General features: G+C 41.5%; 1 long non-coding RNA gene across 1 annotated transcript in view; it reads left to right on the top strand.

Annotated features, from left to right (window-relative positions):
* The window catches only part of LOC113961735, a 32,791-nt gene extending 26,453 nt beyond the window's left edge, over window positions 1-6,338 (top strand). The window contains exon 3 of the long non-coding RNA XR_003532369.1: window positions 6,181-6,338. This is a non-coding gene — a long non-coding RNA (uncharacterized LOC113961735). The remainder of the gene's footprint in view (window positions 1-6,180) is intronic.
* The last annotated feature ends 18,738 nt before the right edge of the window (window positions 6,339-25,076 follow it).

The following is a 25,076-nucleotide window of genomic DNA, read 5'->3' as shown; positions in this document are numbered from 1 at the left end:
CAGTCACTGGTGACTGAAAATTACTGCCATCTGTTGCCTATTCTCTGGCTTTTGCAAAGTGTCTGGATGTTCCTCTTTCCCGCTGAGACAGATGTTTCCCACTGCACATCTGCAGTCTGGGATTTGTACTAATTGCCCTTTTCCATTGACACGTTCATCCACAGCCATGAAAAATTCCATCCTCACCACAGCAGAGAGGCCTCAGAACAGAGGAGTAACATCTGAAAGGCATAGTTGTGACGAATTTGCCTAGTGTCTTCTATAATTTAATTATTCTGTGAATAAATGAGATACCCCAGTCTCCAGAGTTATCAGCTTGACAGTTTTTACTAGAACAAAATTCTTTTGATTCAGTGGCTGCAGCAATTAATTTAAGGATCCAGAAATAAAGTCTTTATTATAAAAGACTGCCAGTCTTTCTACCAAGAAGGCTGTCAGCCTGTCCTCTTAGTTTGGGGAAGATGAAGAATCTGGCCATCTTTATGTCTGGTTGCTTCAAAGATCTTTAAATAGAGCACAATAAATTCAACCATGAATAGCAATAGAAATAATTGTGCTAAACTGTTTATGTTTCTGATTGTTTGTAGCAAAATGGAGGGACAGGCTTTAGTTATCTTTCTAATTATTACTGTTTTTTAAATTCCTGCAGAAGCCTATCTGTTTTCACTTTATGAGAGTATAGAGCATACTAACCTGCTCTAGACTGTTCATTATTTCTATTATTTTTCTATTGCTATGAGAACATCTTTTTTTCTCTTTGATAAACTCCTCAGAAGGAAACATTTTGGGACCTCTCACAATTTTGTTGCTCTGCTATTATTGCTATTGTTTTAACATAGGCTCCCTGCACTAAGTCACCAGCTATTTCTACTGTGCTTGCATTTCTTTTTGCATCCCTTTTTAACTTTCTCCCCATTGCAATGAGCTTAGTCTAGAGTGGATCTTCTTGGCTGAGCAGTAAAATTCCATTTCCAATAATGTCCATATTTCAAATAACCATGCAATATCATATCTGATCTTGGACATCCCTGTTTTACAAGCTAGGACTCTTCAGGCATTTCCTTGATCTTCTTTAAGGAAACCATAATTTAGTGTTCAGAGTGCATCCTGTATGCAAGCTGTCAAAATTGCTTTGTGTACTTCGTCAAACTGTATTTTATGTCTCCCAAGAGGATGCTGATTTCAAGAGGCTGCCAGGTTTTAAGATGCTGCCCTGTTTCAGATCTCTCAGAATATGGCTGGGCAGGTTCAGCTCTGCTTTGTTATAAATTATTCCATTTGGAGCACTTGGAACTCCTCTCATGTCAGGTTGGCAAACTTCAGCCCCAAGCAGGACTCTCGGTATAAGGTAGTCATTGGCTGGAATGTGGAAAGTGGTCTTCAGAAATCTCTTCATAGCTGCTGAGAGCTTTAGAATTTACTGCTCATGATCTAGCAGTGAAAAGTGCTTTATTTTGCGATATGTGTCACTGCTACAATGTTTTTGTAATTGTGGGTGAGGATGGTGGAAACATGAAACATTACAGGACATTTCATGTTAGAAATTAGTTTAAGATAGGCTGTGACTAAGAGTGTTTTACAGTAGGTGTCTGAGAGAAGGCCCACTATGAACTAAGTCATGTGGAAATGATTCCCAGGCACTTAATGTATTTTGCAATTCCTGGTATTTATTATCCATGGCTCTCAAAGCTCTTTCAAGAAAGGTTAATGCTGTGAGAAGTCTTTAACACAGGGGCTATTGTTTTGCATGGAATAAGCTCACAAAATCACAGAGTAGGATGTTGAATAGGGCAAGCTGACTGGGAAATCCAAAGAGGAAAGTTGTTTAGGAAAAGGATAAGGCTCAGCTCCTCAGATGATTCAACAGCCTGTAAAAGCATGGAGTACTCACTGCTGTAAGTAAACTATCTGAACTTGCCTTAGGAGTCCTAGCTCTTAATTCATGTCTAAATTCTGGCTATTGCTCCCTACTGTGAACCAATAATGAAACAGTTGCAAGGCTGGATAGGGGCACAGTGTTGAATATGAGGGAACAACAGCATCAGGAGACGAGGACCTCTCCAACGCTAAGTGATAAAACAATCAGAGGCCTGTGAGAACTCTTATGGCACTGGGAACAGACAGCATTGCCATCATGATACTGAAGCCATGAAGCCTAAACATAGAGTAGCTAGTGCTGCCTTGAAACTGCAAAGAAAAAAATGTGTTACAGTGACCTAATACTCAGCTAGAAGTGGCCTTTTTTGTGCAAGTGTAAGTGCATTTGAACATTGAACTGAGATTATAAATTTTTTAGTGGGCATGAAGGTTGCTACTGGAAACATGGACTTGCCTACACCATTTGTTTGGAAAGCAGTTCTTGATGAAACATCATTAGCAGCAAACTCAGTGGGAGAGTGGAAATTAATTTCATAGGCATAGAATTAAAAACAATCATGCTAAATATTGGGATCAATCTGTAGGGGACCCCTGGTGGCCTAGTGGTTAGCATGCAGGACTCTCACTGCTGCGACCACGGGTTCGAATCCCAAGTCCCCCGGGCAGATGGTAGCTCGTTAGGCCTGTGAGGCCATCCATCTATGAGAAGGTCACTCTAAACAAACCTACGTCCTGAGGACCTCACTGCCATTGTCCAAGCTTGCTTGGCCCCGGCAGATGAACCTTAGGATTAAAGGGTGGGCTCAGTTCAGCGCAGGCTGTGTCTCACCTAAAAAATCCATTGCGCAGGCTGGAAAGGTAAAAGACCTTTCCCCAAATCTTCGTTCGCGAAGACTGGCCATTATTATTATTAATCAATCTGTAATTACTGACTTGGCTTCAGATAGGAAAGTATGGTCAGTGACAGGCTGGCTACACTTTCTATTCTCCTCCCAAGACCTAAGGAAAGGCCATGATAATCCAAGATCATTGCCTGAATCTGTCCCAAGAAGGCTTTTTGGAATGACTGCCCTAGCTTCAGTAATTCCTACACTGTAATATGGCGCAAAAAGCCTGATTTCTTGTTGTCATACATGTTCTGTTCACTTGCTTGAACCCTTGGAGAGAAAATTCCTCCAATACAGAAACTGGCAGGTGTCCAAAGTGGATTATAGCCAGAACCACTACCCCAAGAGAGTATCTGTTCTTTCTGGGAAACAGCAAATGCACATCAATCAGAAAAGCACACACAAAAGGCATCCCATAAAATGTTAGTTGACCTGACCATAGATGTAGCTTTCTGGCCTTGTAACAAATTTAACTATATTAAGTAGGAAAAAGATATCACCACTCAGTAGATTCTGATGACATCTCGTTGGTCCTCTTCTTCTGGTCTTCTCAGTGGTTGCAGACTGTATCTGTCAAGTGGTGGGGGGAAAGAGTTCACACCACTCCTGTTTCATGGGGTTTATATTGTGTGGAAGCTAGGTGGAAACGCCCCCTGTACCTCCCCTGGATGATGTAATAGTCAATCACGGAAAATTTCATGAGTCTTTGACATCTTCTAAGATGTTGCAACTGTCTCTTACTTCAGCATAGTTGAATCAATCATGGCCCATTATGGTCCATCATGTGAGATGAATAGCTCAGGCTTGGTGTGAATGTCTTCAGTGTTCCCCAGAGGGGTTTTCACAGCTGAGTCATCATATAAGAGAGGACACTGGCATGATAAGAAGGACTATCCCACCTCACAGGATTTGCCTCTTATCAGCCTCTTCCCTTATCTGGAAATCCAGTTTGTAGCTTCAGGTAAGCACACCCTTTTGCACCTGGGATAGTTGGACAATAGTACCACCTTATCTCAAGGTCCTTCCCCAGTCCAAATTAGTAGGCATATCCAGGGATGGATGGACTTCAGTTGATGAGCAGCTGTTTCTTTGCAGTTTGCTACAGTGGACAAAAGTTTTTTGGTGATCTTAACAATATTTAAGCCCTTAACCATTTCAGTATCTCACAACACTTGAAGCCAAAAATGAAGAAAGAGTTCCTGAAACATGTAGTGAAAAGATGAGTCTTGCAAACTTGCAGAATTGGCATAAAGAGTGGGAGGAAAATAAACCCACTTACACTGTAAGAAAGTCCTAAGGGAAAGGAACAGTAGATTCTTCAGTAGATTAGAAGGATGATATTAGCTAAGGATATCTCTATGTCTTTTTCAACTCAAATGGACAAAACATCAAAGAGAGAAAGACTTCTTAAAGACTAAATATGTGAGATCAGTCTTCACAAAAGACAGGGAAGAGCTCTCAGCAATCAATGCAATTGCTAATAAAGTAGCACAAACAAATGCATTTTGGCTTTTATTAAACATCAGCTTGTGTTTGCACATAGATAATATGGACAAAAGGATCCCTAGGTGAAGAATCTGGGGTCTGCAGTAAAAGGAAATGGCTCCAATGAGGGATTATGAGTGTCTCTTTTTATGGAGCAGTCATCTTCAAACTGTTTTGATCCAACACCCTTAAAAGTAAAAAAAATTTTGAGCACGCCTGACCAAGCCTGGCCCTTTGGAGTCAGTTCTTGAATCTGCTAGGCTCTGAAGGAGTTGCCTGATTTTCTGAGCTGATGCGTACCCTTTGCTTCTGCTGAATGAAATCTAGGGTGGGCCACTCTCTGCCATAAGGCCTAGGGAGACACTAGGGAATGAGTAAACTAGTAAGACTGATGTTTTCAGAGAAAATCCAACTTTCAGTGCTTAGATGCCCACTACTTGGATTGATTCTGAAAGCCCCCTGCCTTTGTTAAGGTGGATGTTTGATAGGAAGTGTTTTCACTGTTCTTGGAGTCTATGGAGAAATAAAAACAATTTAGTCTAACAGATAACAGTTTAAACACAAAAATAACCATGTTTTGAAAGTAGTATTTCCATCTGGTTGTAAATGAGGTATCAAACTTTTCATTAGAACATTATCTGTGATCTAAAATATTCAATCGTAAACTGAGAAAGAATAGCAGCATTCAGCCTGTTGACTGTTAAAGGTTTGACAGTTTAGGATGGAGAATCAAGAAATTTTGGAAGCTGGAAGTTCTTATCTATATTTCTAGTCTTAGAAGTGTATAATTTATAATTTTTCAGTATGATTTGAAAAATGCAGTACTTCAATTTTTTTTCTTTGTTTAATCAAAGTCATGTCTTTTTGAGTTGTGTGGTGGTATTTTTAATATTTAGCAATAACATGATTTAATTTTAACTGCCAGCTATGTGAACAGCGCATCTAAGTGATTCCAAGGAATCCTTTTTAGCTGTAGCAATCTGGGATATCAGCCTGTCAGGTAGCAGAATTTTCACTTCCAACGTGTTTGCATGCATAGATTTAAGGTGAAAAATTATTTCCTTGTCTTTCCTGTGTGCCAGGGATCAGGAAGAATGTTCCTACTTAGTAAAAATTCTCAGTTGTCTGGAATAAAGAAAGGAAATGGGCTCTGTATTTGTTTTTCTTTACTAAATTTTCTCACTGGTGAGTAACATGTAACTCCAGGAAGATTAATGTAATCCATCAGATTCATTGTCATGTTCTTTGGATTAACAAATATAGCTAAAATCCAATTTCTTAGTCCAATTTTCTTGGAATTTGCAAGGTTATATGGATTCATATCAAAAACTTCAACTGAGGAACAGGAAATGTGGTCTTTAATCTATTTTAATCTTGTCATGGAATTTTACATTTTAAATTTCGATGGAAATACTAATTTTATTTTGGTGTTCACCATTGCCTTCCTTTTTTTTTTTGGCAAATACATACATACTGGTATGCAAAATATGATAGTATTCCTGACCAGGAGGACATACAATAGCTATACCAGTCTGAGTCAAGCAATGATGTAGTTTAATGTGCACACATTTAGGATCCTAATTTTTGCATTTTATTATACTAGAAAATCATGGGTTCATTTTTATCAGAAGATTAATTTGTGTCAAGATCTAATTGGATTGAAGTTGGAATTCAATTACGATGCACAAATAGCTTTAAATTTTTTTATTAGTTATCTATCCAGACTGTTGGTGGTAGTTTTACTTAAAGCTTAAGAAAATATTTTTTACTGAAAAATGAGCATTAAAAATCCATCTATGCTTAGGGAATTGAACATATTGTTTCTGTTTGTTCACATCCTTCAGTATTTTAAACTAGCTTAATTTACATTCTCACATGTTATTTTTCCTAATGTTTTGTAAAATAACAATGAATTTTCCCGGTTTTCCAGCTCCCAGTTGATTTCAGCTTTCAGTGCACAAGTCTTTGAACTGAACTAGTTGAATAAACCAAAACATCTCCCTGTACTAAGAAAAAAGACTTCTGTTGTCAAAATAAGGTTCCTGTTTTAACAAGCCATGAATCTAGAAGTTTGGACAGTGGGTTATATGGATTTAGTGGTTTGATATGAAGTGCTTACTGAGAATCTGTACTACTTGCTCTTTTCAAGTTGAATTTTAAACAAAAAAACCCAAAGAGAATATGCTTCTGCACTCCAGCTGCTCTGGTTTAGAGTCCAATATACGTTTAAACTACCTATATTGGTATCTATTTCTACATGTCCTCTGACAAGCAGCAGTGGCTATTGAATGATGAAAGGAGCAGGTACTGAGTAGGTTGCATGTATACATATTATTCTGAAAACAGTATTGCTGGAAGTTGTGTTCATAATTTCATTATATTCATTCTTTCTCAGGAGCTAATTCTAGTTTGTTTTTTCCCCCTCCCTTGTAGACCATGAGAATAGACTTAGGAAACCCATAGCACATTAAAAGTCTTGACTTGGTGAAAAATTAAATTAGAATTAGTGTGCAGGGATTCAGGTAATAAATGGTACAAATCCTGCAGACCCCTGACTTGTAAAAGCAGCCTGGGACTGACCACTTCAGTGTCTCTTCAGCAGTTCATAGAGAAGATTAAACTGGTTCATACCAAGGGAGAGGGCCTGTTCAGGTTTTCTTAAAATGCAGCCTGCATTCTTCTGTGCTATTCATCACCTGCCAGGTCATCCGCTTGCACAGTCATAATACTACTAGCTGAATTTAGGTTTTTTTCTGTCTCTTCATAAATCTGTACTGCCAAACAGTTAATAGCAGGACCCAGCAGGAAATAGGCATAGAGTAATCCCAGCAGATGAATGGCTGTCTCTCTGCTTCACAGTGAAATGTCTGTACTACCGAACAAGGGGTGCCTGCATTGTGCTGTGAGCCCCCTCTTCCTTCTTTCTGTGCTCCACTTTTGTCCAAAGATCCTTTCTGCTTCAAGGCTGGGTGCCCCCAGTGAGTATGTAACACTGGTGGCTTTTTTTCCCCCCACAGCTCCCTTTGAATTCTCTGATTTAATGCCTGGAGCTCTTTTCAGTCAGCTATTCAGTCAGCTGCTTTCCCTTAAGTTTTTCCCCTAGGTGTGTTTAAAGAGTGATTTGAAGGAAATTAGGCTGGTGAGTCTTGTTCTTTTTATGATGAATAAATGCCTACCATTCACAAAAAAGTGTTCTCCCCTCTCTCTCCACTCCCAAGGAAAAAGACTGCATCCCCTGCTATGGTTCCTATAGGGCTCTTCGGAGAAGTCGAAAAGGGACAGGGAGCTTTCACTATCCTTCATAACAGAGTTGTTGAAGCCCTTTCTCCTAAACAACAAAAAACCCTTTATCGACTTTTTCACTCTCGCCTGCGCTTAGAGCAAAGTTAGAGCTCTCTGCTTCTGCTCCCGATGAGAAGCGGGAGGGAGCTCTCCCTTTCCCTACAGCTCCTGGGAGAGGGTTTCCAACCGGCAGCTCCCGAGGCTGCTCCTGCCGTTCGGCCGCTGGCCGCGGAGCGGCACCACAACACCACGGTTGGCGAGGCGGGATCTCCCCGGGAGAGCCGCGGGAAGGGGTGGGGGGTCTGCCCTCGAGGGGAGCTCCACTTACCCTGCCGAGAGCCGGCTGGAAGGCAGGGCTGGCGGAGGGAGCACCGCCAGCTGCTGATGGCTCGGCCGCTGGGCCTTGGCCGCTTCCTGGGTCGGCGGTCCCACGGCTGCCCGCGCTGCCCTGATCTGCTCCCTGCGGCGTCGAGCCCGGGCTAAGGGAACGCTGCGAGCTCCAGCTGCAGCCCTGCATTTGTAATGGGTTAATTACCCGGCAGCAGGGAGGAGAGCAGCTGAATGGGACAGCGTGTCTTCCCCGGGAATTTTGTCACGTTGCCCCACGCAGTACTCGGGCGCTGCCCTCATCACCACCAATACTCAGGGTACCCCCTCCTCCTGCCAACCTCTTCTGTGCGTTTGTGTTTTGATGCTGCATTTCAAAATTCCTCAGAAATCTGGAAGAGCTTTTCAAAGTCATGTCTTAAAACAATTTTCCTTTTCATCTGAGAATAGCAGACACTCAGTGAAGGTCAGTCCAGGCTTCCGAGGGGTTGAAACAACTACACAACTATTTCATGTCACTCATGGCACAGACTCATTTAAATACATGTGCTGGTTGCTGATACGAGTCTGGCCTGTATCACTCCTGTAGCTCTACAGGAACACAGTTGTGAGAGCCTGATTCTACATTGTGTCTGACTGGAACAGAACGTATAAATGTTGGCTACTCTGGGGACCAGTGCACAGTGAAAGGTGCAGTGGAGACCTTTGAAAACCATTTTCTTGTCATTTCCCTCCATTAAAGGCCACCATTTCGCTAAATAGAGATGTAGGGAAACCCAACTCTGCCTGCTGCCATCAGCTTAGTGTACAGTAGCTGGCTCAGTGGCGAGGCAGGAGGAGGTACTGATGGATGGTCATGTTAGGCAAGGTGTCAAGGGAATCCTTGATTACAGTTTGATCCTTTAACTGTGTAACTGAGATAGGGAATTGATCAGGCCTTCACACTTGAGGGAGGTTGTCTAGAAGAACAAGCTAACTAAAATGTATTGATAAAAGGTCTTTCTATTGCACAAAAAAATTTTGGGTGCTCAGGTTCCCCAGCTGATGCTCTGTCTCCAGTGACATTGACCAGATGGTGCAGCTCAGAACATGGTGTTCGTGCTTGTGCTGGTGAAAGGGCTGAGCTCAGAGCTGGCTTTAGCCCAGTGTACTCCTTGCCTTCTCAGACCTGAGCTGCTCCATGGATCATGAAGGAGTATGGAGGCACCTGGAAACAAATACATCCCTGGACACTAGCGGAGAGTGTGAAAAATAGATGGTATGTGATAAAGCAGCTTGTAATTGTGGGAGTTGGTGTATTGAAGAGCATGTACTCGTGGGTACTTACAGAGAAGTTGATACTCCAGCAAGGTTGTGAGTGTCTTCCTGTACCTCACCAAAGTAGCCCTGTCCACTCTATGTCTTGCTTTCTGCCTCAGTGGAAGATTTGATTCCCAAACCCTTGCTGTACAGCCATATAGTAACAGATGGTCATGAAAATGCTGAGTATTTGGTTGCAGTAGAGTAGTAGAATTCCTTCATCTCTTGATGAAACTGTCAAAAGCCGCAGAGACTACAGAACTGAGAAGTAGGAAGGGCAATTTGTGGCTTCAAGCTTCCTACAGGAACTATCTCATGACACCAATTTTCATAGTTTGGAGGCCCTCCCCTTAGATGAGTAAATTGAGAAACATGGTAAGAGATCGGAGTCCAGAGTATAGGTCTCTATTCAAGGGATAAATCTCGCAGGAAACTCTTTTGCTGTCTGGTGAATAAACCCTGATATCCTGCAGTCCTGTAGTATCCTTCTCAGAGCACCCCAAAGTACTTAGCTATGTTTTTAAATGTCCCACTGTCCTACAAGTTGGTTCAGAGTCTAAAGTCCTGATTGACTGATGGGGGCCCCAAGGCATAGAACTGGGTTATGTGATTGTTACAAGGTCATACTAGTTTATCAGCTCCCATTTGCTGGCTTAAAACTTTAAAGGTTTTACAAAGCTTCAGAGCTTAAATCCCTTTTCAATTCTCTGGCTCTGTGATTTTTGCCTTTATTTATTTTTTTTTTTAAATGTAAACCAATTAAATCTCCTCTGGGCAGGCTTCTCTGTAGAAGATCACATAATCTAACTCATAGTGGGAAGAGACTTGCAAAGCTGTACATGCTAGACAAAAATCCTGCTGAGTCTTGTGTAGTTTATTTAACCTCTGCAGAACCTGACACATGCAAAAAATATTTTTGCCCTATATCTGAAAAGAACAGTGTGCTTGTGTACCACATGAGGATCCATAGGCCTTTCCAGTCCATTGATTACCATTAGTTACCATAAGTGAGTGTTAAACAACACTCAAAATGAGAAAATCCTTTTAAATGAGCAAATTATGGGTCTTAGGAAATCTCTGAATTACTGATACTAGCTTTTGTTCCATTTGGGCATTTCTTCACTATTTCAAGGACTGTGAGATCACCTGGAGAAGGTTTATCCTGGATATGGAAGACAGCTAGGAGGGCTCTAGTTTCCTGTTAGTATTGTTTGGTGGTGACTACATCACTACACATCTCCTCTTCTGCAATTTTCCAATTCCCAACTATGCTATGACTGCATCCTGCCCTGCTTTGTACACCAGAAGTCAAAAAAGAATAAGGGAGTAATGGAAAATCTGATATGGAAGTCAGTTGCTAAAGAATAGGGATATAATTTATGCCAGTCAACATAGTTTTATGGAAACTAGGTCTTGTCAAACAAACTTGATCTCGATAGTGTAATCTCAAAGAATGGATTGTTAAAGGCAATTGTATAGATGTGATGTACTTATACTTTCATAAAGCATTTGACTGAGTACTGCATGATAGTCTGGCTAAAATTTTAGTATTATACGATATCAGTAAAGTGCCTGTTAAATGGATTAGGAACTGGTTAGCGAAGAGAGCTCAAAGGCATCATTTGTGGGAAGTATCACTGAATGAGAGTGTGTCCAGGGGATTTGGCAAGAACTGATATCAAGTTCAGTCTATTCAACAGGTTTGTCCATGATTTGGAAGTAACTATAAATCATAGCTGAGTGTTAAGTTTTGCAATGTCACAAGATAGGATAATAAATAATGAGAAAAAACTATAATATAAAGTGATTAGCATCACAAGGAAAGGGAATTATAACAAAATATGTATTAGCAGTCATGTTCACAGTAATACACTTGGGAGCAAGTACTGTATCTTTCAGTCCTCCATTCTGTAGCCTTATATTGAAAAAAGCTATTGCATTCCTTAGAGTTGACCACAGGATCAGGGAGTGATTTTTAAACTACATGTATGGCATTGACAGACTGCTAGCAGAATATAGCATGTAGCTCTAGTACAGAGTTTTCAAAGGAAGGTAGAAAAACTGAAGAGAGCAAAGCAGAGGAACTGAGACTACTTGGAATGAAAAAATAGACCTCAATTAATTTAGTTTCAAAAGCATTGAGAATGATAGTGCAGAAGTACCTTAATGGAGAAAAAAATGCTAGGTGCACTTTTTTTTCTCCACTGTGATCAGAGGACCCTTTCATGACAACAGGAACCAACATCTGGAAGCTAGAACAGTTTATATTAAAGCTGCTAGAGTAGTTTATATTAAAAATAAGGCACATTTTGTCCAATAGAAGAAAGATCAAATTCTGGAAAGACTAGCAAGTATGCTTTTTGTTTTGTACATTCTCAGCATCTATCCAGTGACTTAACTAAAGAATTGTTTTAACTCATTATTGTTGTACTCGAAGTGTAATTTTGTGGTCTGAAATACAAAGGAGGCAATCCACATGGTCTTCCTGCCCCTAAGTATGACTCTGTGAAGTGAACAAAATGCTAAATAGCTTCCTTTTGACTAAGCGTCATCTTTGTCCTTGCATCATATGAGGTCATATGCAGCCCTGCTGAGTCTCACTGTGCCAGTATTCAAAAAGTACAAACCACATGACCAGATGATGTATTGTGTACATGTATACACTCTCTCTTTATGTATGTCTATACCTTGCAAGAACCTATCTTTCTTCTTGTGCTCCCAAGCCACGAGTGTGTTTATAGGCATGAGAAAAAGCCTTTTGTTAACAGCTTATGCTGCATTTCCAACCTGCACCTTCAGTCAGCTTGCCGAGTCAGGCAGCCTGCTGTATTTCAATCTCATTTTCTGGCCCCTCAACCTGCACTTGGAGCTCCTGACTTTGCTCGGTCCATACTGCACTAGATCCCTCTTCCTCAACCTAGAATGTAGGTAGGTTATTTCTGGCCGTCTCTACTGGAGGAGTCAATATGGGAAGCTGTAGAAAATGAAAAGGGTGCTAAGGAAGTCTCAGTAGGGCCAAGTAAGAAAAAGCTCTGCTATGTCCCCTTTCTTTGCATCTATGAGTTTGCAGATCGAGGGGAGGGGAAATGTTGGAAAGAAGCCTTGGACAAAAATTAATAGGCAAAGATGGGGAACAGCCAAGCAGGCAAAAGAAGATATAAGATAGAGGGAGCAGAAAGAACAATATGAGGAGGCTGAGGGGAGGTCTTTATAGTAAGATTTCTTATTAGAAGACTTCAGGAGAATAAGCAAATTTGTTTGCAGCCAAAGATGCTGTTTTGAAAACACAGAGGCTTATGTGTCCCTCTCATGAAAGAACTGCAGCACCATCTTGTTTCTTTCTCATAATGGACATGGGCTTATGTCCTCTTCTCCTGTTTTGTATTTCCAATGGAGCTGGATTCGCTGAGCTGAGGCAACAGTCAATCCTATTGTAAATATTAGTGCTGCATTCCTGGCAGTACCCCTGCATTCCCACAGTGGTTGTGGCCAGGGTCAGTGACCCTTGCAACAGCTGTGTGCCCTTTACCCTTGCCTTCTTTCTCTGTAATGGCACTACCACTGATTTAATAGCATTAATGTTTAAGCCTTTCTCAGATCATTCTACTTTCATTGGCCCTCCTCTTTTATCTTAATTTGGCTGGAAGAAATGGCAGCTTTTCTTGCTGCTTGCTAATGAACCTGCCTTGAGCAACTTTGCAGTTGGCAAGGAAAGCGATGTGTCTGTGGCAGAAAGCAAAGCCTGCTAGAGTCTCTGTGGACCAAGACTTTTTCTCAGATATGTTTCATTTTCTCAAATGAAATTACTTATTTTGTGAGTCATATTTTTTCTGTTCCACGTGTGATTAAATCAGCACTCTGTGAAGTTTTGTCAGAGGAAAGAAAAATATCTGGCTTGTAGGATAGACAGTATCCAAGTGGTCAGGATTCTTATGTGGGATACTGCAAACATTTACTGTAGCAAATCTGAGCGGGACTTTTCCACAGGCTAGGCTATAGCAGCTGTAGGACTGAGCCCTTGCCAAAGAAGCACTTATTAATTCACACAGAGTGAAAAAGTTCCAGCAGGGGAGACTGTTCCCAGAAAAAGAAATTACACCATTCAAAGAATTTCGCTATGCGGGGGAAGAGCCAAGATCAAGTTTCAGGTCCAGAAAAGTAGACCAGGAACTTGAGCCCAAATCCCTTATATCCCATGTAGGTGCCTTTCTACACGCAGGCTTCTGTGTTGCCCAGTGCAAATTAGGGAGACTTCTTTAGCAAAAGTTTCTTCAAGACAGTGAATTCCTGTAAAACATGTACATTCAACAAATGGAGTAATTCCCAACAAAGCTGGTTATGCCAAAGACAGAAAGAAAAAAAACAAACCATAAGCAGTTCTATAGATGAGATGGTGACAAATAGGTAGAGAGGGAGATGTTAGGGTGATAATTAGATAGTTGACCAAGCATGGGCAGATTTGTGGCAACTGCTTAACTCATGTCTCTCTTTTCAGTTCTTACAACTATCTTCTGTGTTTGGGCTGCAGCATGTGGCAAATGAACAAATTTTACTTGGAATCACAGGAAAGATTGGCAGGTCAGCATCATTGCCTCCTGAATGCAGTGTATGCCTGTAAAATGCCGCACTCCCTTTCCTTTGCCTGTTTCCTTTCTGTGTGTAGGAGGAATGGAGCTGTGTTTTGATGTGTGGTCCTTTCATGTGCAGACATGAACTTTGGGATTTTGGCTTGTATGCAAACAAGTCCTGCCATTACATTTGCTCTGCTTTTCCTGTAGAGCCATTGTTTTTGAGCAGTTCCTAGGGCTGTTTGTTTCAGATCCATGGCTGCTTCCCCTCTCTCCCCACTTGGACCAGAATTGCTAATCACTGCTATCAAAAGAGGTCTGAGTAGATCTTTAATTCACCACTGTACACTTCCTAGAATTACTGTTGTGCTTGCTTTTAACTGGAAGGATTTGTTTCTTCCAGACACTTGGTATTGCTTCATGTAAGTGCAAGATCACTTCTCCAACACTGGTTTTCATCCACTACTGCTTGTAAAGCATTCTCGAATAACTGCTTGGCCTTTGGAGTGAGTTAGTCCCAGTCTATTGCCAGTGGACATCTGGATCAGAGTCATGGCTGGCATTGACCAGTCCCCTTGACAGTAGTCTTGGCAAAGAACTCAGGGCTTGAACAGACCATTAGATAATTAGAATCTACTGCAGTGACTTACAGTCAAAGATCCTAAAGAAATGGATGCAGGAGGTCCTCTTGCAATCTTAGAAGTAATAACTCCAAAGGATTAAAATTGGTTCTGAAAATGTTTCCTTTTCTCTGACCCCTGAGTGTATTGTAAGCTTTTGCTGAGTTTCCTGATCAACTGCTCTGTACTCCTGGTGGGACTTGCAAACCAGGAGGTTTATAGGAGATAGGCCCGGATCTTTCTGGGGCTTGTTCATCATCTATATAATGGTTAAATGTTTCTCCTGCACAGTCTTCTATTGCTAGTTGAGGAATCAGAGAGAGTATAGCTGTAAAGTTTAAGCTGAAATTTAAGATCTCTTGTCTCTGTTCTTCAGGTTGAGCACAAAGAAGTGGAGAGTTTTATAAGTCTGAAAATCTGACATTGAAGTTGTTCTTCTAGGGAAACAAAGAGGGTGGGAATTAATCAGAGCACTTACATTCAACCTTTTCAATTTTGCCAATATTTTTAGTGAGCAACAGCAACCTTTTCCATTTCCCCTCTTCTCTATTGCTCTCCTGTGAAAGTGAACAAGATACACAGCTGTGCCTATACATATACAGCATTTTTAAACTAACACTATAAAGTGAAGGTGGATTTTCTTTAAATATTTCCTCTTAGTGAAGACATTCCTAAACTAGAGGTGTTTGTATCTGTTGTTTGCTGCTTATCTGGTAAATTGTGATGAAATACAAAGTCACTGGTCAGCAACAGCCTGTCAGAATGACCCTGAATGACGCTTTGGTGTGGAGTACCTTAAAAATCTTATCAAAATCAGAGTGAGTTTGCCTGTGCTGTGTTAGCACCATTTCACAGAATTGAATTGAACAAACTAAGCGTCTTATTATTGCTGTTTGGTAACATGCAGAAATCCTAATCCAGAGGGAGACCTGACTAACAGGCCCAAAATTTATTTGGAAGCAAAGGTCAGGACGCTTGTGTGAATTATGAATTGATAAATGAATGATAAATGTTAAAAACAAGAGCCTTCCTTGCTTCAAGGTGCATAATCAGCACTTGCTAGAGTGGTTCAGACAAGGATGTCTGGTCACTGCTCACCAAGCAGATCTTGTTCAAGCAACAGGTGCTGACAGCTGGGGGGAACATGATTGTTCCTCAGCTTGGTAGTACACATGCTGCCTGAGGGTGCAGAGGGAGAACCGGCTATGGGATTCGAGTTCTTGCTGGCAGAAGTGTCATTAAATTCCTCTTGTATCCAAAGTGTACTTTAAGAACTTGATTCAACCCTCCACCAAGAAGGGCAAATAATATCTTGGTACATTTTCTTCCCAGAGACAATAAAATTCATTTTATACTTCTGTTTTAAAGAAAACTTTGATTGTTTTCCTCATGCTGTCATCTGTCATTTGCGTCAACAAGTAGGTCTGCCCATGAGATGCCATTTAGATCCTTCTGTCTAGGCGATTGTTCTTGCTAGAAGACTATGTTGTAACCTTCTTGTGTTTGATGGAAGAGAAATTTACTTAAAAATGTGAGAAATAGTACCATCTGAAGTATGGCTCTAAAACGTTGTTCAGAAAAGAAGAATTTGACAATGAAAAACTTTTTTTCCTACTATGAATTAGTGTGCCAGCAATCCCAAGCGATGTGACTATTGAAGCAGGCATTGGCTATGGAAATGGAATAGCACCTTGTCACTATGGTTGTACTGCCTTTCAAGATGGTAATTATCTGGTGATACATGAGCATCTGTCCAATTCTGTGGAAGTGGGCAATTCAAAACATTGCTTCTTCGTTCCCTTCATCAATTGAAACACACTTTGTGTTTTGCTGACACCGGTTATACCATACATTTTGGTAGCTCCTGGTCATTCCTCCAAGCATGGACTATCTGTGATTATCTTTTTATTTCATCCTATTGCCTTTCAGCCCCCAGCCTCCAAATACTTGTGCTTTTCCACATGGTGTTCTGGAAATGCTCTTTCCAAACTTCTTTATGAGGCTTCTTTGGATGTTTGTGAGCATTCTCAACACTCATGTCTTCTTATGAAGGCATTGATGTAGGATGTTGAAGTTCTACAAGGAAGTGGCAATAATGACTCAGCTGCAGTTTATTACTACTCTGTGTCTTCTATCTGTTCCCTATTCTTCCTCTCCATCATTTTTATGTGTTCATGGCCTTATTAATGGGGTATTGCTGAAATGAGGAATTGTGCTTCATCTTGGCGAAAGATTGCACCTTTGCCTGTTTCAGTGACAGAGCTAAAAAGGTGGGCAATGTAAATAAAGCATAATGTAGCCAGCTTAAAGAAGACAGAAGTTCTCCATCAACCTGCACCTCAGGAAGTCCTCCATCTTCCCCACATCACCATCGGCCAGTCAGAACTCAAATCAGTCCAACAGTTTAATTACTTAGGCAGCCTCATCTCCTCAGATGGTAAGATTGACGGGGAGATAGACAATAGGTTAGCGAAGGCACATAGTGCTTTTGGAAAACTCCATAAAAGAGTATGGCGTAATAAACACTTGAAGAAAAGTACCAAGATCAGTGTTTACAGAGCCATAGTGCTGTCTACTCTTTTATATGGTTCCGAATCATGGGTCATCTACCGCCATCACCTGCGTCTCCTAGAACGCTTCCATCAACGCTGCCTCCGTACAATCCTGAACATCCACTGGTCAGATTATGTGACCAATACATCTGTTCTTGAACAGGCAGCAATCACAAGTATTGAGGCCATGCTACTGAGAACGCAACTGCGATGGGCAGGGCACGTCTCCAGGATGAAGGACCACTGCCTCCCTAAGATCCTGCTTTATGGTGAACTTGCCTGTGGCTGCCGCAAGAGAGGAGCTCCAAAGAAAAGATACAAGGACTCCCTGAAGCAACAACTCAGCCTCGGGCATATTGATCACCATAACTGGTCTACTCTGGCCTCTAATCGGGAGGCCTGGAGACAGACCATTTATAACGCTGCTGATGCTTTTGAGAAAGCACGCAGGATCACCCTTGAGGAGAAAAGACAACGCAGAAAGAATCGAGCCTTGCAGAATATACCATCTAAGGAGTCTTTCTACTGTGTCTTTTGCAACCGGACTTGCCTTTCCCGTATTGGCCTTTTTAGCCACCAACGCGCTTGCAAGAAACGTGGGTAGAGCCCTTCCCAAATCTTCGTTCGCGAAGCCTAGCCATGATGACGATGACAATACAAAATTATAATTAATAATGAAGGTCCTTCTTAGCTGCTTCAGCACACTTTTCCTTTGGTTTCAACAGAATATTTTGAGGTCACAGAATCACAGAATATGCCAAGCTGCAAGGGATCCACAAGGAGCATCAAGTCCAACTCCTGGCCCTGCACAGGACCATCACAAGAGTCACACCATGTACCCAAGAGTATTGTCCAAATGCTTCTTGAACTCTGTCAGGCTTGGTGCTGTGACCACTTCCCTGGGAAGTCTGTTCCAGTGCCCAACCATCCTCTAGGTGAAGAACCCCTTTCTAATATCCAACCTAAACCTCCCCTGACACAGCTTCAGGCCATTCCCTCAGGCCCTGTCACTGGTCACCACAGAGAGGAGATCAGTGCCTGCCCCTCCTCTTCCCCTCATGAGGAAGTTGTAGACTGCGATAAGGTCTCCCCTCAGTCTCCTCTTCTCCAGGCTGAACAGACCAAGTGACCTCAGAAGCTCCTCATATGACTTCCCCTCCAGGCCCTTCACCATCTTCGTTGCCCTCCTTTGTACACTCTAATAGCCTCATATCTTTCTTATATTGCAGTGCTCAAAACTGCACACAATACTCAAGGTGAGGCCGCCCCAGTGCAGAGCAGAGCAGGACAATCCCCTCCCTCGACCGGCTGGCGATGCTTTGCCTGATGCCCCCCAGGACACGGTTGGCCCTCCTGGCTGCCAGGGCACTGCTGACTCATATTCATCTTGCTGTTGACCAGGACCCTCAGGTCCCTTTCTGCTGCACTGCTTTCCAGCATCTCATTCCCCAGTCTGTCCATAAATCAGGCACCAGTGCTCACAAGATAATGCTGCCAAGTCATAACCTCATCAAACCCTTTCTGAATTCAGTCTAAAGCCAGATAAGAAAGGATGTTTTAAGGCTATAAAGGTTCTTGTACTTTCTTCTCCTACCACTCTCATCTCCCCTGGCTAACCACCTTAAGCAGCCATTTCTAAACTTATTCCTTCCTTGCTGAGTTCCTATTGGATCCCTCTCATATTCCTGTTTTTATCTCACTACCCTCATGCTGCCATTTTAGTGTGGTGCCATGGAGAGTTTTCTTATGCTTTTTGGAGCCCCGCCCGGCCAGTTGCAGCCTTTTAATGGCAGTGGCCTACAAATCATATATTGCAAGGCATCTTCCTCAGTTATATGTTTTGTTAAATCCACAGCCTCTAGTGTACTCTCAACTTTATGCAGAGATCACAAATGATACACTAAAGATACAAAAGATAGGGTTGGTTTTGAAATGTTCTATCTACGTGGTTGTTTTCTTCCCACTTCTTTTTAATTTTAGGGGTTTTTTTGTGCCTGAAAATATTTATTTACAGCATCACCTCTTCCTGTTGGATGTCTAACTGTTTAGGCAGTAGTTTGTAGTGCAATTTTCTGTCTGCATTAGTCCTGTGCTACATTTATTTCCTTTGCTGATGGTTTTGACTGATATAGAAACTGCTAATAGATTTCTGCAGGGAAGACTTCCCACTCCACATAATCACCTCCCAAAATGAATATCACTTTTGTTGTTGCAATGACCTATGACAGAGACATTATTTTTACATTAATTGGTGGCCTATAACAAGGGAGTTAAACAGATTTCAGGACTGTAGTGTAAACAGGTATTTGAGTGATAGAAATCCAATGACAAACTCCAATTGTTGGTGAGTTCCTGGGGAAAGGTCACTGTTGGTGTAACTTCTCTTCAGCACTCAGAGGACTGCAGTGGCAGATCTTGCCAGATTTCAAAATTCTAGTTTAGAGAAAATATGATAGTAAATTTAGGAAAGGTGTCTCTAAATCAGCCAAGCAAGACAGAGGAATTCATGGTGCTTGCCTGGAGTCACAAAGAAAGTCAGTACTGGAGACGGAGTATTGTGACTGCAGGCTTTTGCTTAGGCTGTGTGTCTCCAGTATAGAAAGATGTAATCTGTCCAGCTTTGTCTCCCTGGGACAATGACTAGCAAATGCTCCAGAGCTGCCAGCAAACTGTTAGTGGGAACCTCTAAATGGGCAAAATCTGTACCATCAAACCCTATGTAAACTAACTGCAAGTTGAAAGATATTGTATTGTTACCTATATTCCTGTCTATATTCCACCATGAAAGGGATTAAAATATTACTTTAACACACCTCAGCCCCTGAAATGCTACTGAGCATTTGAACAACATCATTCTTTGTGCATGTAGAATATTTTTCTCACATGGATCTTGCTGATTTCCCCTCATTCTTGATTCTCTCTGTTGTTTGTCACATATCAATTCAAGACCTAGCCCCATCTCTGACTGTAGCTATTCGTTATCAGCCCCTTTGCCTTTACCACTTCCATTTGTAATTTAAACACCCTAATTTAATAGGTTTGTCTCATTATTTTGATTAATCATATTAACTCATATTAATTAAGAGATGGATTTAGGTAATGACAGAGGTTAATGGAGTCAGTTTTCACTTTCCCCTGGTTTTTCAGGGAAGGGGGGGCAACAGGGGTAGGAGGAGAAAATAAAAAGAGAGACTAGAAAGAGTGAAAAAGAGAAACTGTTGGGGGGGAAATCTCAGTTAGCAATCAGAAATTCCCTGCTAATTGAATGTCTGATTTTATTAATGATGAAATTTATAAAGGTCCTTAAGAAAAGAAAAGAATTTAGCCAGTTCAGCAGTTAAGTGTGAATATTAACTAACTCCAAGATAAAAGTTAAAATATCCATTTTCTTTTCTTTTCTCCAGTTCTTTAAATAAAAATCTCTCTATGACACTTCATGCCATTAGAGCATTAGCTTACTTTGCCATCCATTGCTAAATGGCTGGAGACTGTAGAGAGAATGCAGTGTCCTGTATAGTTTAAGAAATGCTGACTCTGGAGGGCAGGAAGTTAATACATGGATCACTTTAGAGCTTAGTTTCATTGATGATGCTCTCTGATGATGCTTTGATAAGTGGAAGAAGGATTCCAGCTCTGACCTACATTCTGTCTCTTGTCTGTCATACTTGTTTCCCTGAGGCTCAAGAAAACACAAACCACAAACAGAGTGTCAGATTCAGACTGAACTTTGTGTTGGTGCTGTGGGCTGCATTTCCATCTCCACAAAGGTATGGGGAATCCTTTGCTTATCCAAGTCCTTCCATGACAGTCTCATGGTTATTACTCCTGGGCATGCCCAGCAGCAGGCTGCTCTTAATTTGTCTCTTTCCTATTTGCACCAATGCTATATAGGCACAGAATCCCAATTGAGGAGGGGAATTCCTTATAGCCCTACTGCCCTTGTGCAAATGACAGCATGAGGGCAAGTCAGTGGAAAGATCTTTCATCCTATGCTCCATGACACTTCAACTGACCTGCTTCAGTGAACATTTGAACAGAAAGTAATTTTTGAGCTGAATCTAGTTGGTAGTGAAGTGTGGGGTACCTGTGCAAGATGCCAGAGTAGGTAGTTGTAGTGGTTTGAACCAAGTTTCCCCCTGAAACTAGGAAAGTGGTAACCCCCAGGGGGTGGTGACCCTTGGAGCTTGACCCAATCAGTGCTCCTGCAAAATATAAACATATCTCTGGAGACCGGAAAAGAAGCAGTGGTACTTGTTGTTAGAAGAAGAGGTGGCCATGTTGTAGAAGCCACGAAGAAGGGGCTCAGGGCCCTTGGGGGCTTTGCCCCCCCCCAGCCCCGGTTGGGGGGCTGCAGAGACTCGGAACACTGTTATAGCTGGGCTGAGTGCCTGTGGCCAGGAGCTGGGAGAGTTTCTCCCCAGTAGGAGCAGTGGGAGACACTGGGAGCAGCAGCGGAGACAGCAGCGTACCGGAGCAGTGGCAGAAGGCCAAGCAGATAAGAAGCAGCAGAAGCCGGTATGCAGCTAAGACAGACACAGACCTGTCTGAAGAAAAGGAAAAGCAGCAGCAGAAAGAGAGAAAAGAACCAGCAGCAGAGAACAGGACAAGAAAACCAAACCAGCAGCAGGAACAGAGTTTCGCGGGGTAAGAACTAGACAAACCAAAACCCCCGAACTCGCTAGAGACCCCTCCGAGAAAGAGGAGGGGATGGTGGACTGAGAGGAGTCCTAAAGTGCAGTATGCACTACAGAGAGGAGCTAAGAAGCTCCAGCCTCCTGAGAGATAAGGCAGGACGGCAAAAGGAATGTGTGTGGAGGGGGTGACCTTGGGCTTCCCCTCCTTGCTGCAGCTTCAGAGGAGCTGGCAGCCATCTTTGAGTCAGAGCATGGAAGCTCTGCACAGGAGCTTGATTTCCCCTGAGGATACCAGACCGTCACGAAGACCCCCATGCTTCGTGATATGACCGTGGTGATGCGACCTTGTCTGGGGTTACGTAGTCCACGGAAAGACCCCCGTTTTGAGGACGGAGGGCCGAGGGGCTTGGAGACCCCCTCGTGTGTGCTGGCAGAGAGCCAGCAACTACTACTGCTGCCTGGAAGAGAAGAAGAGAGCCTGCTGCCTAGAGAGAGCCTGCTGCTCAGAGACTGGAAGGGGTCTTTTCTTCTTCTTCTCTCCTGGACTTTTATTTGGAGGGAGAAGAGATTTGGCCCATTGTAAATATTACTGTCATGGTAGAGATAGATATAGAGTTAAGATTGTATGCAGTGTATTATAGTATAAGTATTTATTTGTATAGTCTTTTGTAATATATTCCTTTCCCCCCATATTGAGTCTCGTGTTTTTGTCTGGAAAACCCATCTCACATGGGGTTGAGATGTGGGAGGGGGGGGGCTAGGAATCAGAATTGGATTTGGGCTTTTTCAAACCATGACAGTAGTAACCCTTTCTTCTTACCAGAAAAGAACATATCTGTGACAATGATAACATTCCAATAATAATATTTTTGTGACAGTGGTAACAAGGCATACATAATTTAGAGAGGTAACCACACAGGAAGAAAAACTGTTATGCAAACCCTAAATTAATGAAAATGAGTAAAGACTTCATATAAATTGTCACAAATCTAAATCAAAACCAATTAGAACAAGAAAGTTGTTTTGTGAACAAACTGTTACCCAAAAATATTTAATTTCAGGAAAGCTGATATCCTTGTATACATTCTTCCAGTAAATGATGCTGTCGAAATGTAGTACTCACAGTGACTTGTGAAAGACAGCCAGTAAAGTTTGTAAGACCATGATCTAGTTTCAAGTGTAGTGCACTATCAGCTCAAAGATTATATGACAATAAACTACAATGCAAAGCACCAAGAACATGGTAAACATTTTCTGTGAGGTATTTGGGGAAATATTCTGTAAGTGTGACCAACTATAGTCATTGTATTTGTGTTAAATCGGTAGAATATGTTGTAAGTGGAAGGGCACACAGTATCTCTTGAGTATCCAGATTCTATATCTGCGGGACAGTCCCTTGCTCTCAGATACTTTAAACTACAGTTTGCAACATAGACAATCTCATGTGAATTTTTAATTTCATCCATCTGGAGTGCTTATACCTAACTTGACTGCCACTCAGAGGAAATTTTAATATATATTCCAGAAGTTGATTATTTTTTGGTGATTTGTCATTAAAATTACAAAAGTCTAAAGTGGAATTTTTCCATAATCGGTATATCAGAGTGGATGAATGAAAAAGATTTCACTTCAAAAGGCACTAGAGCAGGTGAAATCTAATAGACTAAAGACTAATTGACCTTTTTTGTGACTTTGATGAAAACATCAAAAATCAATTTTGCTTTATCAGTAATGTTTCAAAACAGGTAAAAATATACCACATTTCAAGGTTGTTGGCAACTTGGGAATGTTGACAGTCTGTTTCTATGATGTCAGAAAACACTATAAAATTAACATTCTTTTTGTTGTTATTTTGTTTCATCTTTGCTTAACATAAGCATAAGTCAATGAGAGAATGATTTCTGTGCAAAATGACAGGTGACCTGAACAGTGGAGAGCCGTAAGCTTGAAAGATCCAGTTGGTATTCCCAATTTAGTATCTTTTGGCTTGCATATAGAAGTATAAGCATGCAAGACTTGTATTTTAAAAGTACAAGATGCAGAAGAGAGAGAATTCTGGGAATGTAACATTAAGGGACTTCAGAAATAGATGACTGGAAGCGTCTAAATGCAGCCTGACATTATGAAATGACCCAGCGATATTTCACTAAATTGGAAATTAGAACAATACAACTGGCAGCATGTTTTTGCTCAGAAAGCTAAGATCTTGTTCAAGCAGGGAAAGCCTCTCAGGCAGACTTTGTCTCTGTGGAATCCCTCTTCATGGTTACCAGCTCATCACAGATGTCTCTCTACCTGGGAGTATTTCCAAAACTCCAGTTTCTGAAATCCTGCTTTCCCTTGAAGAATTCTTATTTTATTAAAAGCATGCAAAGCTTTTATCTCTTCAGAAAAGCTTGAAACAGTAGAATAATAATAGCTCAGAAAACATAAAACCCTGACAGGAGAATTCAATACATGTATATACATATATATATATATATATAAATTTCAATAGTACTTCATGATGTTTTAAGACATTTAGGGGATTATTTTGAACTGTACTCAAAAATAATCAATGATATCACAGAATATGCCAAGCTGGAAGGGATCCACAGGGAGCATCAAGTCCAGCTCCTGGCCCTGCACAGGAACATCCCCAAGAGTCACATTGTGTGCCTGAGAGTGTCATCCAAACACTTCTTTAACTCAGAGAGGCTTGGTGCTGTGACCACTTCCCTGAGGAGTCTGTTCCAGTGCCCAACCATCCTCTGGGTGAAGAACATTTTTCTGATATCTAAACTAAACCTCCCCTGACACAGCTTCAGGCCATTCCCTCAGGCCCTGTCACTGGTCACTACAGAGAAGAGATCAGTGCCTGCCCCTCCTTGTTGTAGACTGTGATGAGGTCTCCCCTCAGTCTCTTCTTCTCCAGCTGAACAGACCAAGTGACCTCAACCGCTCCTTACACGGATTCCCCTCAAGGCCCTTCATCATCTTCATTGCCCTCCTTTGGACACTCTCTAATAACCTCATATCTTTCTTATATTGCAGCGACCAAAACTGCACACAACATTCAAGGTGAGGCCGCACAAGTGCAGAGTAGAGCAGTGAAAGGTCAGATGGTTAGAGAACAATAGATACAGTATTTTCATTGTGGAATTGGGAGGACTGGACTGCTCCTTTTTTGGGTTTCTAGTGGATACTGTTTGAATTAATACGTGTCTAAAAGGCAAGTTTGAATAAAAAACTTGACTTTAAAGGTTATGATTTCTTTTCACACTTCATCACTTAAGTCTGAGGTACAGATTTTTTTTTTTTAATTAACAGTAGACATACAGGAGATTTGCATACTTCAAGAAAGTACTAAATAGGCAAAAGCAGATTGTGATACTGGACTCTGTCTAAAAACAAAGATAAAAAAAATAACAGCACTGAAAAATTATGTAGATAGGATATTTTTCATAAAAAATCCGTGGTAGTTTAATTCTGATTTTACTTGTGTTGAATTTACACCAGATGAAAGTCAATGAAGTTGCTGCACAGTGTACAGTAGCACGAGGTT

This window comes from Neopelma chrysocephalum, unplaced genomic scaffold (assembly GCF_003984885.1).
Source record: "Neopelma chrysocephalum unplaced genomic scaffold, ASM398488v2 Primary Assembly neopelma1_24, whole genome shotgun sequence".
NCBI lineage: Eukaryota > Metazoa > Chordata > Aves > Passeriformes > Pipridae > Neopelma > Neopelma chrysocephalum.
This window is presented reverse-complemented; position numbering and strand designations above follow the sequence as displayed.